The following is an 11,874-nucleotide window of genomic DNA, read 5'->3' on the forward strand; positions in this document are numbered from 1 at the left end:
ACACGGTTCGACAAACGATAAGTTTCATAATACTTCCGCGAGATAGCGCTGCTTTCTATGCGCTGTCACCAAGGCAAACTTTTTCCTTGCGAAATAATGGTCAATGGTATTATTTCGCACGGAGGCTCGCGAAATTTTGACAGGTTGCAATGAAAAAATATAAAAAAACACAAGATTAGAATTTTTTGTATTTTTTTTCATCGCGACCTGTCAAAATTTTGTAGTTTTGAGAATCAATATTTTGAATTTGAATGGTAAGTTTTAAAATATTATTGGAATTGTGATTGTTTCTAGTAATTATTATTATTTACAGCACACCCGAACAAAGCAGCCACAAGAGCAGCATTTTTCGTCAGCAGCAGAAGCAGCAGCCATCTATCTACTTGATAAGTTTTCATCAACAACAACCAGATGCTACAAATCAGCTCAACTTGACTCAACATCCTGGATCTGGCAATCAGCCAACCAACATTAAATCGATACAACCGTAGCAGTACCAACAACTCCAAATCCAGCAGCTGCCAACAATCTCTCAAAAAAGAACCACAGCAATTACAGCTCAGAACCAACAAAGCAACAAGAGCTTTTTTTACGAATAATGGACCCAACGGACACACTTTATCGGCACATTCTGTCGTAAAACTTGCCTGCCACTATTCTTACCAGCGGTTACCTTCCTGATGTAGAGAAATCAGAGTCAAACACAAACGTCATATTACTGCCTTGGCTCCTACCAGTTGCTTGCATGAAAAGATCGCTGCCTCCACAGTGCTCGTAATTCCATCCCAGCAGCAGCTAGCAACCACAATTCCAGTGCTTATCGCCAGCAACATCAGAAAATTAAGATTTTCCCTAGACCATGACCATCATCCGACAGATCGGTAGCAACAACGTTCAACTGACGGTAGAACCTGGCCAGCAACCGCAACTAGTGCAATCGATCCAAGCCAATGAGGGCCAAATGTAGAAGACCATTGGTCAACCGCAAAAAAAAGATACATCAACAGCACCTTCAAACACAGTAGCAGCAGCATACTGTACTGTACCACGCCGCGCGCAGGAGGACTTTTTTATTCAGTTGGTGCAGCAAGGTGAGTCATTTTTACTACCTTTTTTAGTTTCGAAGGATCAGTACCGTGTTCAGTACATTGTAATGTAATACCCTATTCTTCTTTCAACAGCTCGCGTTCACTCATTCACGGATATTTTTCATCATAATTTTTTTCAGATCGAACAGCAACCATAGCGGATACACATCACCGAACACCAGCAACATAATGCCATGGTAACCACCCAGCAGCAGAACACGGCGATAATGGGCCAACAGTAAATACAACATCAAGATCCTCGGAAAGGACTTTCTCTTTCGGTATGTGTTTAACAGTAGCTTCTCTCCTCCAAGCATTCCTTTGCATATTTAGATGTCCTTGTCAATTTACAGAACAAACATAATGGAAGCATACTCTACACGCACGACATATTCAATCGGGCCAACCGTGTGACTCGTTTGGAAAAAAGCGCTCATCATCGGTTTCATGGCAGCGAAGTGAGCAGACAAAAGAAGGCGTTTTTTCCGCAAGGTCGCTCTGGGCAAAAGTTCAGCCAATTGCAAGGAATAAACCACCGGAGTGACAGTATCCGTGCTGTTTAGGACCTTTTTCCATATATTGTAGCTTTTGAATTTTAATACCCGGTCGAAACGATGGCAAGTGCTGCCGATAACTGGGTCAAAAAGGCGGAGGGAGGATCAGGAAATTTCTGCACTCGGTAAGTGTTTTTTTTTGTCATAACCAACTAACCTATTTTTGGAGCGATAATTTTTCCATAGGTTTTGAATTTTTCTTTTCAATGCAAATAGGTTATGGATCTGAGTATCCCTAAGGATAAGGAACCAGAGCCGGCGGCTGACAGCCCAAAGAAAGAGAATGCGGAAAAACCTTCTAGTTCACCGCCAGTACAACCAGCGATCAAATTACTCCCGTAGAAACGGCTGCACCTGCAGTTTTGTTTTCGGTAGCTACAGAAATTAAGACTTTAGCAGCTCCTGAAGAAAAAAAAACTGCTAGCGAAAATGGAGAAACAGCTTCCTCCACGGAAGATGCAGAGGCATTCAAGTAAGTCGAAATCTGGAGAAAATTTTGATTAGGACATAAGTAACATTGAGAGCCTCTCTCTGTTTACTTTCTGTTTCGATTATTACGTCTTTATAACACTTTACACTAATTTTCCAGTACATATCAAAAGCCGATAGTTTTTACTAGAATATTAGGCAAAGAGTTGAGTACTAAATATTGAAACGACCGAGTAATTAACAGAAGAGAAACACACCAAAAAGAATCTCATTGTTACTTACGTCCTATTCAAATTTTTCTCCAGAAATATTTAATATCAGCTTTAAAATTATCCATGATTCATCTTTTAGCCCGGCGGATGCAAGTTTGCTAATTAAACTTATTCGCAAAGGTCTAGTAGAATCAAAGCTGGATCTGGGGGTGAAGGATCCTTCTTCGCCGCTATACTTGGTTAAAACTTTCGAAGCTTTGCACATGAATTCGGAACTGCTTCAGGGAGTCTATGCTATGGGTTTCAACGCTCCTTCCAAGATTCAGAAGACGGCTCAACCTACTCTGTTGGCCGATCCGCCACAGAACATAATCGCCCAGAGTTGGTCGGGAACAAGAAAAACCACCGCCTTCGTGCTGGCAATGCTCAATCGAGTCGATCCGTTGAAAAACTATCCGCAGGTGATTTGCCTTTCCCCACGTATGAACTGGCAATTCAGAAGGGGAAAGTAGCTGCAAAACGGCAAAGTTTTGTGCGGAAATCGAACTTGGTTAAACCGTTCGCGGTGAGAAGATCGTCAAAGGGGCGAAGCTGACTAATCATATCATCATCGGAACAGCCGGGCGTTCGACCTTAAGAAGATTGCAATTTTTGTACCGGATGAGGCGGGCGTTATGATCGCTGTTCTTTTTAGCCACGTACGAGCGGGAGGTGATGGGATTCGCCCAGTACATCGTAACCAATCCGATCATGATTCTTCTAGTGCGGGAGTAAAAATCACTCGATAACACCAAACACTACTACGTCAAATGCCGCAACCAGGACGAGAAATATCAAGCAATTTCAAACATGTACGGTGTGATTACCGTCGGACAAGCGATCATTTTCTGTCATATGATGTATAGGACAGTTGCAAACTCCAAGTAAACTTATTTTCGGCATTGTTAATCGATCGAAACAGGCACGCAAAACGGCCGGTTGGACCAGGATAATCACTCAGTAGCGGTACTGTCCGGTGATCTAACGGCGGAGCAACGGTTGGCCGTTCTGGATCGATCCTGAGCCGGACTAGAGAAGGTATTGATTGCAACGAACGTTTTGTCTAGGGGTAAGTTCCACCACTTGATTCTGGCTGCAGCACCAGGTTACGGAGAGATTCTTCCGCCTTAGGTATCGATGTTGCACAGGTGACCATTGTCATCAACTTCGACCTGCCGATGGATTAGCAGGGACGAGCCGATTGCGAAACACTTCCGGAAAAAGACCAGCTACTGGTGATAGGCATAGGAGCTTTTTGGGTCATACTTGTTATGATTCTGAATTTATAATTTTATTATTTTTTTTTCTTCCTTGACCTGACATATGTAACCAACAGGGTAATAAATTTACAATTAAAATTACAATTACAATTTATCTCTACCCAGTTCTATCCAAACATTTGAAAAGGGCCTAACTGCAAAATGTAACAAATTGAAATTTCATGTTTTCCATTAACAAATATCTACCCGAGCACGTACATAACGCAACATTTGATCATGAAGAATTTTGATAGCGATTTTACAACAATTAATAAAAGGGCCTAATTGATTTTTATGACCGAACTGATTATGAAAGGACCTAACTGATTGAAAAGTGCCTAACTAGCAATACACTCGTTTTAAATGGATTATAACGTATTATTGTATTATGACTGATTGTAAAAGGGTTATAACATCTTTTCCATAATTTACATACAGGGTCAATCTGACCATCAAATTAGAATTCAGTTAATTCACACATGGGACAATTATGCTTCTTGTGGCAGTAATGCAAGTAGTAGCAATATGCGCAATTCCTTAAACCTCTCTAGTGTTTCATGCAATAAGAATTACCACGAATTACTTATGGCAATAAATTTGAACTACGATTCTCACAATTGTTATACCAAAAATAGGTTTGTATCCGTACTGATTATTGGTAGCATTCCCTGAGACTTCCAGAACATTTAGTAGTAGCCATTGTTATCATAATCGATTTTTAACGTCAGCCAAAGTTTAAAGCCTAGGGTTTGGTTCGACCTGAAACCGATTGAGTCGGAGTCGGTTGTTATATTTGCGTTATATTTCCGGATTCCGAAGCGTGTTTCGAAAGGTAGTTTCCCCGAGACTTGTGAAAGCGGTAAAGGCGGCCAAGGCAATCAGATTTGCTTCTTAATGGTCAAACGCCGATTAAGAGTTACGATTCGGACAATTACAATAGATTTGGTTTGAGCGAATTTCGATCATTTCCCTGGGTCTTCTGGAACCGGTAGAAGCAGCCAATTTAGATAGAAAATGGCCAGCCAATGATTTAAATTTCCAATTGCAGGAATTGTGCTGTCTAAATTGGTCAGACTGAACTTCCCCGAGACATCCGGAACCGTCACAAATAAGCATTATGATTAATCATGCTCGAAATATGATTCACGCTGAGTACGTCACTTCCCTGAGAGCTTCATGAATGGCAAATAGGTTTACAATTGTTACCGATTTCATACACATCCGTGATGAATTAATAAAATGCATTATTTAAAACATTTCAATGACAACAGAAATATAAAAAAGAAATAAACAAACAACAGCTGATGTCGTTTTCCAGTTATCAAAAGCGACATCTAACAGCAAACACACAGACTAGTTTTCGCGAGCAAATGTCAAAATTCCGCACGGAAGAAGGAAAAATATTTCGCGACCTCATTTCGCAAGAGGTGCATACTAAGCTTAAGAACAAAAACTGATTCAAACGTGTACGCAGCGATGCCAGATTGTCGCTGCTTCAAATCCGTAGATTTGCTCTGCAGCGAAAAAAGAAAGAGAAGTGTTGTTCACCCCATTTAGGGACTGTGTGCCCAAACTCAATTCCAAATCCAAATTGTGTTTATTAATGAATTGTTTTAGTACTCCATAAATGCTTCTAAAGTAAGAGCTACAAATTTGCTGAAGACATCATGAGTAGTGTGAAAAAATTTCTTAAAATTATATTACAATGAATGAAAAGTAATTTTTTAGTTCTTGAAGCATGTGATATGGATGATCTCTGTGCAATGTAATCCACATTATCTATGAAAACCTCGAAATTTTAATTGACAATATCTCTAGAATTGTTCAGTCTAGTCCAGCGATCTAACGTCGGGAACAAATGCGTCTAAATTTTGGTAAAGACGCAAATTTTACTGAATATTTTTGAGATATCCAGCATGATTTTTTAAAGATAGACCAACGTTAGGCCTATGAGAAAAGAGCACTTCTGCGCACAGTGTCGCCTAGCCGGACAAAACCTCAAAATTCTGTTTTCGATTTTTCATGATTTAACGTTTTTCTCTGTGTGTAAACAAGTTGATTAGAGTCGTCTCAAAATATTGAGTTTTGAAGACGAAAGATAGACTTTTTACAGAGTTTCAAAGGTGAAATATATAATCAATTCTGGAACAAACTGTATTGAAACCTATGTTACTCAAACATATCTTTTACATTTCTTATAAAAGAAATGCATAGAATTCGCTCAAACTTTCAAGATTTTTTCCGAGGCTCGGAGGGCCGAGTCTTATGTACCAATCGACTCAGCTCGATGACTTGGGACAATGTCTCTCTCTCTCTCTCTCTCTCTCTCTCTCTCTCTCTCTCTCTCTCTCTCTCTCTCTCTCTCTCTCCTCTCTCTCTCTCTCTCTCTCTCTCTCTCTCTCTCTCTCTCTCTCTCTCTCTCTCTCCCTCTCTCTCTCTCTCTCTCTCTCTCTCTCTCTCTCTCTCTCTCTCTCTCTCTCTCTCTCTCTCTCTCTCTCTCTCTCTCTCTCTGTGTGTGTGTGTGTGTGTGTGTGTGTGTGTGTGTGTGTGTGTGTGTGTGTAACGGACAAATTCTCATTCGTGTTTCTCAGCAATGGCCGAACCGATCTTATCCAAACCAATCTTAAATGAAAGAACTAAAAAACAGTATGAACGCTATTAATTTGTTTTTGATTCTGATGTTTAGTTTCCAAGATACGAATGTTTGAATGTGTAAAAATGGCGTTTTTTGCAGTTTTTTTACATTATCTGCCGAAATTGACAATAAAGATTAACAATTTACATATTTTTAGACAGCTTTAACGAACACCTTTCGAACAAGCTATAGATTTTTGAGATCGGACTAATATCAAAAGAGATATTTAACATTTAATGCGGACGAAAGATTTTTATCATTTCACATTGCTAGAAATATGACAAAAACATATAATTTATTATTAACGCCAAAACGGCTTATTTTAGGTCAATAGTATCTTCGGAGAATTTAATGGAGGTAATATGCCCTTTCTTTTGGTATTATGCTTTTGCTGATTAATCCCCCTATGAGTGAGATATTTTCACAAATTTTCTTGGAAGTGATTATATCAAAATGATGTCTTCAGCAAATTTGTAGCTCTTACTTTTGCGAATAACTTTACTGAAGACTTTAAATATATATTTTGAATACTTTAAAAGTTATGGCTTGTCGTTTGTTGATTACTCTTTGTCGCCTATTTATTGTTCAATATAGTAATAATCCATTGAAATAAGCTAAACATTATTTCGATAAAACGAATTTTGTATTTCATTTTACTATCTACAACCGCTAGAAATAATCACCGAACACTTCCAAGTTGTCTGGAAGGAACTTGATAACTTATCAGTGTAAAAATGTTCATTTGTGCGAACCTTCTGACTGCAATTTAATAACTTATAACCATAGGAACCATAGGATCGATCTGAAACATATCGGAAAATGAAAAGCGAAATAAATAACTCCAAGCAACGGCGTAGCCAAGAGAAGGTTTTGGGGTTTAACACCATACAATCACCCCCCACCACCACACCTAAAAAAAATGTTGGATTGAAGTTGAAAATTTGCCTGTCTCATATAGAAAGGTTATGCAATCACTCTAAAAATCGTCAATCATACCGGCCCGGAGGGAGTATGCAGTGAGGGGTTGCTACTTTAAAATTAAAACTAATTGAAAATTTTTTGATGCAGACTGATTTAATTCAATATTACAATAACAATTATCTGATCCGTAGATTGATAACCTGTTGTTGTAAACATGATGAGGACTTTTCATAAATTGTCGTAATGGGGTCCTGATATGTAACTGATCTATTGGTCTTGATATCACAGTTGTCTAATTGCATCAATATCAAATTCCTGCCTGAAAACATTCCAATAGAAAATTCCAGAGTTCTGTAATCAATCATAATCCTCAGATTTATTTTCAAATTGAGCTCGCTTTTGTAGAGATATACTGTAATAAGGGTCTTTATTTAATAGGAAGCGAAGTTAAAATTGATTTAATGTCTATGAAACATAGAACTGCTCACCAAAAAAATGCATAACTTTCAACATTTGCTAAAAATGTTTTGCCTTTCTCAATAGAAAGGTATTGCAATTGCTCTGAAAACCGACTTTTTAACGGAGGCCCGGAGGGCCGAGTGACATATACCATTCGATTCAGTTCGTCGAGTTCGGCAAATGTCTGTGTGTGTATGTATGTGTGTGTGTATGTATGTGTGTGTATGTGCGTCTGTGTGTGTGTGTGTGTGTGTACGCGAACACAATCTCACTCACTTTTCTCAGAGATGGATGAACCGATTTTTAAAAACTTAGTCCCAAATGAAAGGTGCAACGTTCCCATAGGCTGCTATTGAATTTCTAATGGATCCGACTTCCGGTTCCGGAATTACAGGGTGATGAGTACGAACACGCAGAAAATGTCGATTTTAAGAAATTCTGCAATGAATGTATAAAGGTGAAAATTTTTCCAAAATATGACCACAACTGCTTCGATTTGTAGTATTAGGTCACTAACATCCATTCAAAGTCTATTTGGCTACATTGGCCACCATCATCGGTTCCGGAAGCCCCGGCGGAAGTATCTAAATTCAGAATAACAGTCACATCGGTTTCTCGGAGATGGCTAGACCGATTCGACTAAACTTGGTCTCAAATGAAAGGTATTGCGTCCCCGTAAATGCCTATTTAATTTCATCCCGATCCGACTTCCGGTTCCGGAGTTACGGGTTGTGGCGTGCGATCACATAGCAAATTGTGATTCAAACCGATACTCCGATGAAAGCAAAAAAGGTAAAAGTTTCGCTAAAATGTCTCTCAAACAACTTAAATTTGCTGTTCTAGGTCACCAACAGCCAAACAAACTTTCGTTGACTACATTGACCACCATAGACGGTTCCGGAAGTGCCCGGGAAAAGCGGCCATCTTTCAAAATTTACGAACTCACATCAGTTTCCCGGAAATGATTTGGCCGATTTTCACAAACTTAGTCCCAAATGATAGCTATAATATCCCCACAGATGTGTATAAAATTTCATACGGATCGCTTATATGGGTCCGGAAATATAGACTAAATCGTCACGTCACATATGAAATTCCCATATAAGCCGGAACTCATTTTTTTTTTCAAAGGGAATCAGAAATCGAATTCGTATTTTTGATGACAAACGTCTTTAAAATGCATGAAACGTCGAGATTTTATGTTATTTCGAAATTTTTTTTTTTAAATCGACTTTTTGGGACTTTGCCGATTTAGCACCTTTTTGCCTTTCTCAATAGAAAGGTATTGCAATTGCTCTGAAAACCGACTTTTTAACGGAGGCCCGGAGGGCCGAGTGACATATACCATTCGATTCAGTTCGTCGAGTTCGGCAAATGTCTGTGTGTGTGTATGTATGTGTGTGTGTATGTATGTGTGTGTGTATGTGCGTCTGTGTGTGTGTACGCGAACACAATCTCACTCACTTTTCTCAGAGATGGATGAACCGATTTTTACAAACTTAGTCCCAAATGAAAGGTGCAACGTTCCCATAGGCTGCTATTGAATTTCTAATGGATCCGACTTCCGGTTCCGGAATTACAGGGTGATGAGTACGATCACGCAGAAAATGTCTATTTTAAGAAATTCTGCAATGAATGTATAATGGTGAAAATTTTTCCAAAATGTGACCACAACTGCTTCGATTTGTAGTACTAGGTCATTAACAGCCATTCAAAGTCTCTTTGGTCACATTGGCCACCATCATCGGTTCCGGAAGCCCCGGCGGAAGTATCCAAATTCAGACTAACAGTCACATCGGTTTCTCGGAGGTGGCTAGACCGAATCAACCAAACTTAGTCTCAAATGAAAGATGTTGCGTCCCCGTAAATGGCTATTAAATTTTATCCCCAACCGACTTCCGGTTCCGGAGTTACGGGTTGTGGCGTGCGATCACATAGCAAATTGTCATTCAAACCGATACCCCGATGGAAGCAAAAAAGGTAAAAATTTCGCTAAAATGTCTCTCAAATAACTTAACTTTGCAATTCTAGGTCACCGACGGCCAAACAAACTTTCGTTGACTACATTGACCACCATAGACGGTTCCGGAAGTGCCCGGGAAAAGCGGCCATCTTTCATAACTAGCAAACTCATATCAGTTTCTCGGAAATGGTTGGGCCGATTTTCACAAACTTAGTCCCAAATGATAGCTATATTATCCCCACAGATGTGTATAAAATTTCGCACGGACCGCTTGTATGGTTCCGAAAATATAGACTGAACGGTCCGGTCACACATAAAATTCCCATATAAGCCGGAACTCAAAAATTTTTTCAAGGGGGGGACCCCATGAAATTTCAGAAATCGAATTCGTATTTTTGATGCCAAACATCTTTAAAATGCATGAAACGTCGAGATTTTATGTTATCACGAAATTTTTTTTTTTAAATCGACTTTTTGGGACTTTGCCGATTTTGCACCTTTTTGCCTTTCTCAATAGAAAGGTATTGCAATTGCTCTGAAAACCGACTTTTTAACGGAGGCCCGGAGGGCCGAGTGACATATACCATTCGATTCAGTTCGTCGAGTTCGGCAAATGTCTGTGTGTGTATGTATGTGTGTGTGTATGTATGTGTGTGTGTATGTGCGTCTGTGTGTGTGTACGCGAACACAATCTCACTCACTTTTCTCAGAGATGGATGAACCGATTTTTAAAAACTTAGTCCCAAATGAAAGGTGCAACGTTCCCATAGGCTGCTATTGAATTTCTAATGGATCCGACTTCCGGTTCCGGAATTACAGGGTGATGAGTACGAACACGCAGAAAATGTCGATTTTAAGAAATTCTGCAATGAATGTATAAAGGTGAAAATTTTTCCAAAATATGACCACAACTGCTTCGATTTGTAGTATTAGGTCACTAACATCCATTCAAAGTCTATTTGGCCACATTGGCCACCATCATCGGTTCCGGAAGCCCCGGCGGAAGTATCTAAATTCAGAATAACAGTCACATCGGTTTCTCGAAGATGGCTAGACCGATTCGACTAAACTTGGTCTCAAATGAAAGGTATTGCGTCCCCGTAAATGGCTATTAAATTTCATCCCGATCCGACTTCCGGTTCCGGAGTTACAGGCTGTGGCGTGCGATCACATAGCAAATTGTGATTCAAACCGATACTCCGATAAAAGCAAAAAAGGTAAAAATTTCGCTAAAATGTCTCTCAAACAACTTAAATTTGCTGTTCTAGGTCACCAACAGCCAAACAAACTTTCGTTGACTACATTGACCACCATAGACGGTTCCGGAAGTGCCCGGGAAAAGCGGCCATCTTTCAAAATTTACGAACTCACATCAGTTTCCCGGAAATGGTTTGGCCGATTTTCACAAACTTAGTTCCAAATGATAGCTATAATATCCCCACAGATGTGTATAAAATTTCATACGGATCGCTTATATGGGCATGGAAATATAGACTAAATCGTCACGTCACATATGAAATTCCCATATAAGCCGGAACTCAATTTTTTTTTCAAAGGGGGGACCCCATGAAATTTCAGAAATCGAATTCGTATTTTTGATGACAAACGTCTTTAAAATGCATGAAACGTCGAGATTTTATGTTATTTCGAAATTATTTTTTTTTAGATCGACTTTTTGGGACCTTTTTTCAGTTCAATATTACCGTGGCTGTTTTTTCTTTTTCAAAATTTTAGATCTCGAATAATGATTTATTTTCCTGTATATAGTTGTCATGTGATGTATAATAATAAAATGTAATATTTGCATTTAAAAGTTTTTAATGAATATAAACAACGCACACATTCTCGTGATTCATGATTGAGAAAGGCACAATTGCACCGCTAGGTGGATTAAAATAGGTTTTTCAGTTCAATATTACCGTGGCTGTTTTTTCTTTTTCAAAATTTTAGATCTCGAATAATGATTTATTTTCCTGTATATAGTTGTCATGTGATGTATAATAATAAAATGTAATATTTGCATTTAAAAGTTTTTAATGAATATAAACAACGCACACATTCTCGTGATTCATGATTGAGAAAGGCACAATTGCACCGCTAGGTGGATTAAAATAGGTTTTTGCCTTTCTCATTCACTCTAAAATTCGTCAATCTAATCCCGACCCGGAGGGCCGAGTGTCATATACCAATCGACTGAGTTCGTCGAGATCGGAAAATGTCTGTGTGTGTATGTATTTGTGTATGTGGAAAAAAATGTGACCTCTGTTTCTCAGAGATGGCTGGACCGATTTGCAAAAAGTTAATCTCAAATGAAA

General features: G+C 39.0%; 1 protein-coding gene and 1 long non-coding RNA gene across 3 annotated transcripts in view; one reads left to right on the forward strand and one right to left on the reverse strand.

Annotated features, from left to right (window-relative positions):
* LOC131683235 (neurogenic locus notch homolog protein 1) overlaps window positions 1-11,874 on the reverse strand; it is a 542,971-nt gene that overhangs the window by 144,977 nt on the left and 386,120 nt on the right. The window lies entirely within an intron of this gene.
* LOC131683237 (uncharacterized) lies at window positions 165-3,651 on the forward strand. Of its 2 annotated transcripts, XR_009304444.1 has the most exons (7): window positions 165-254; window positions 314-1,091; window positions 1,229-1,369; window positions 1,442-1,767; window positions 1,859-2,114; window positions 2,423-3,391; window positions 3,454-3,651. It is a non-coding gene; the product is annotated as an uncharacterized LOC131683237 (long non-coding RNA). The 2 variants fall into 2 exon arrangements; XR_009304445.1 differs by lacking the exons at window positions 165-254; window positions 314-1,091 and adding an exon at window positions 1,125-1,155.

The sequence above is a fragment of the Topomyia yanbarensis genome, chromosome 2, assembly GCF_030247195.1.
Source record: "Topomyia yanbarensis strain Yona2022 chromosome 2, ASM3024719v1, whole genome shotgun sequence".
NCBI lineage: Eukaryota > Metazoa > Arthropoda > Insecta > Diptera > Culicidae > Topomyia > Topomyia yanbarensis.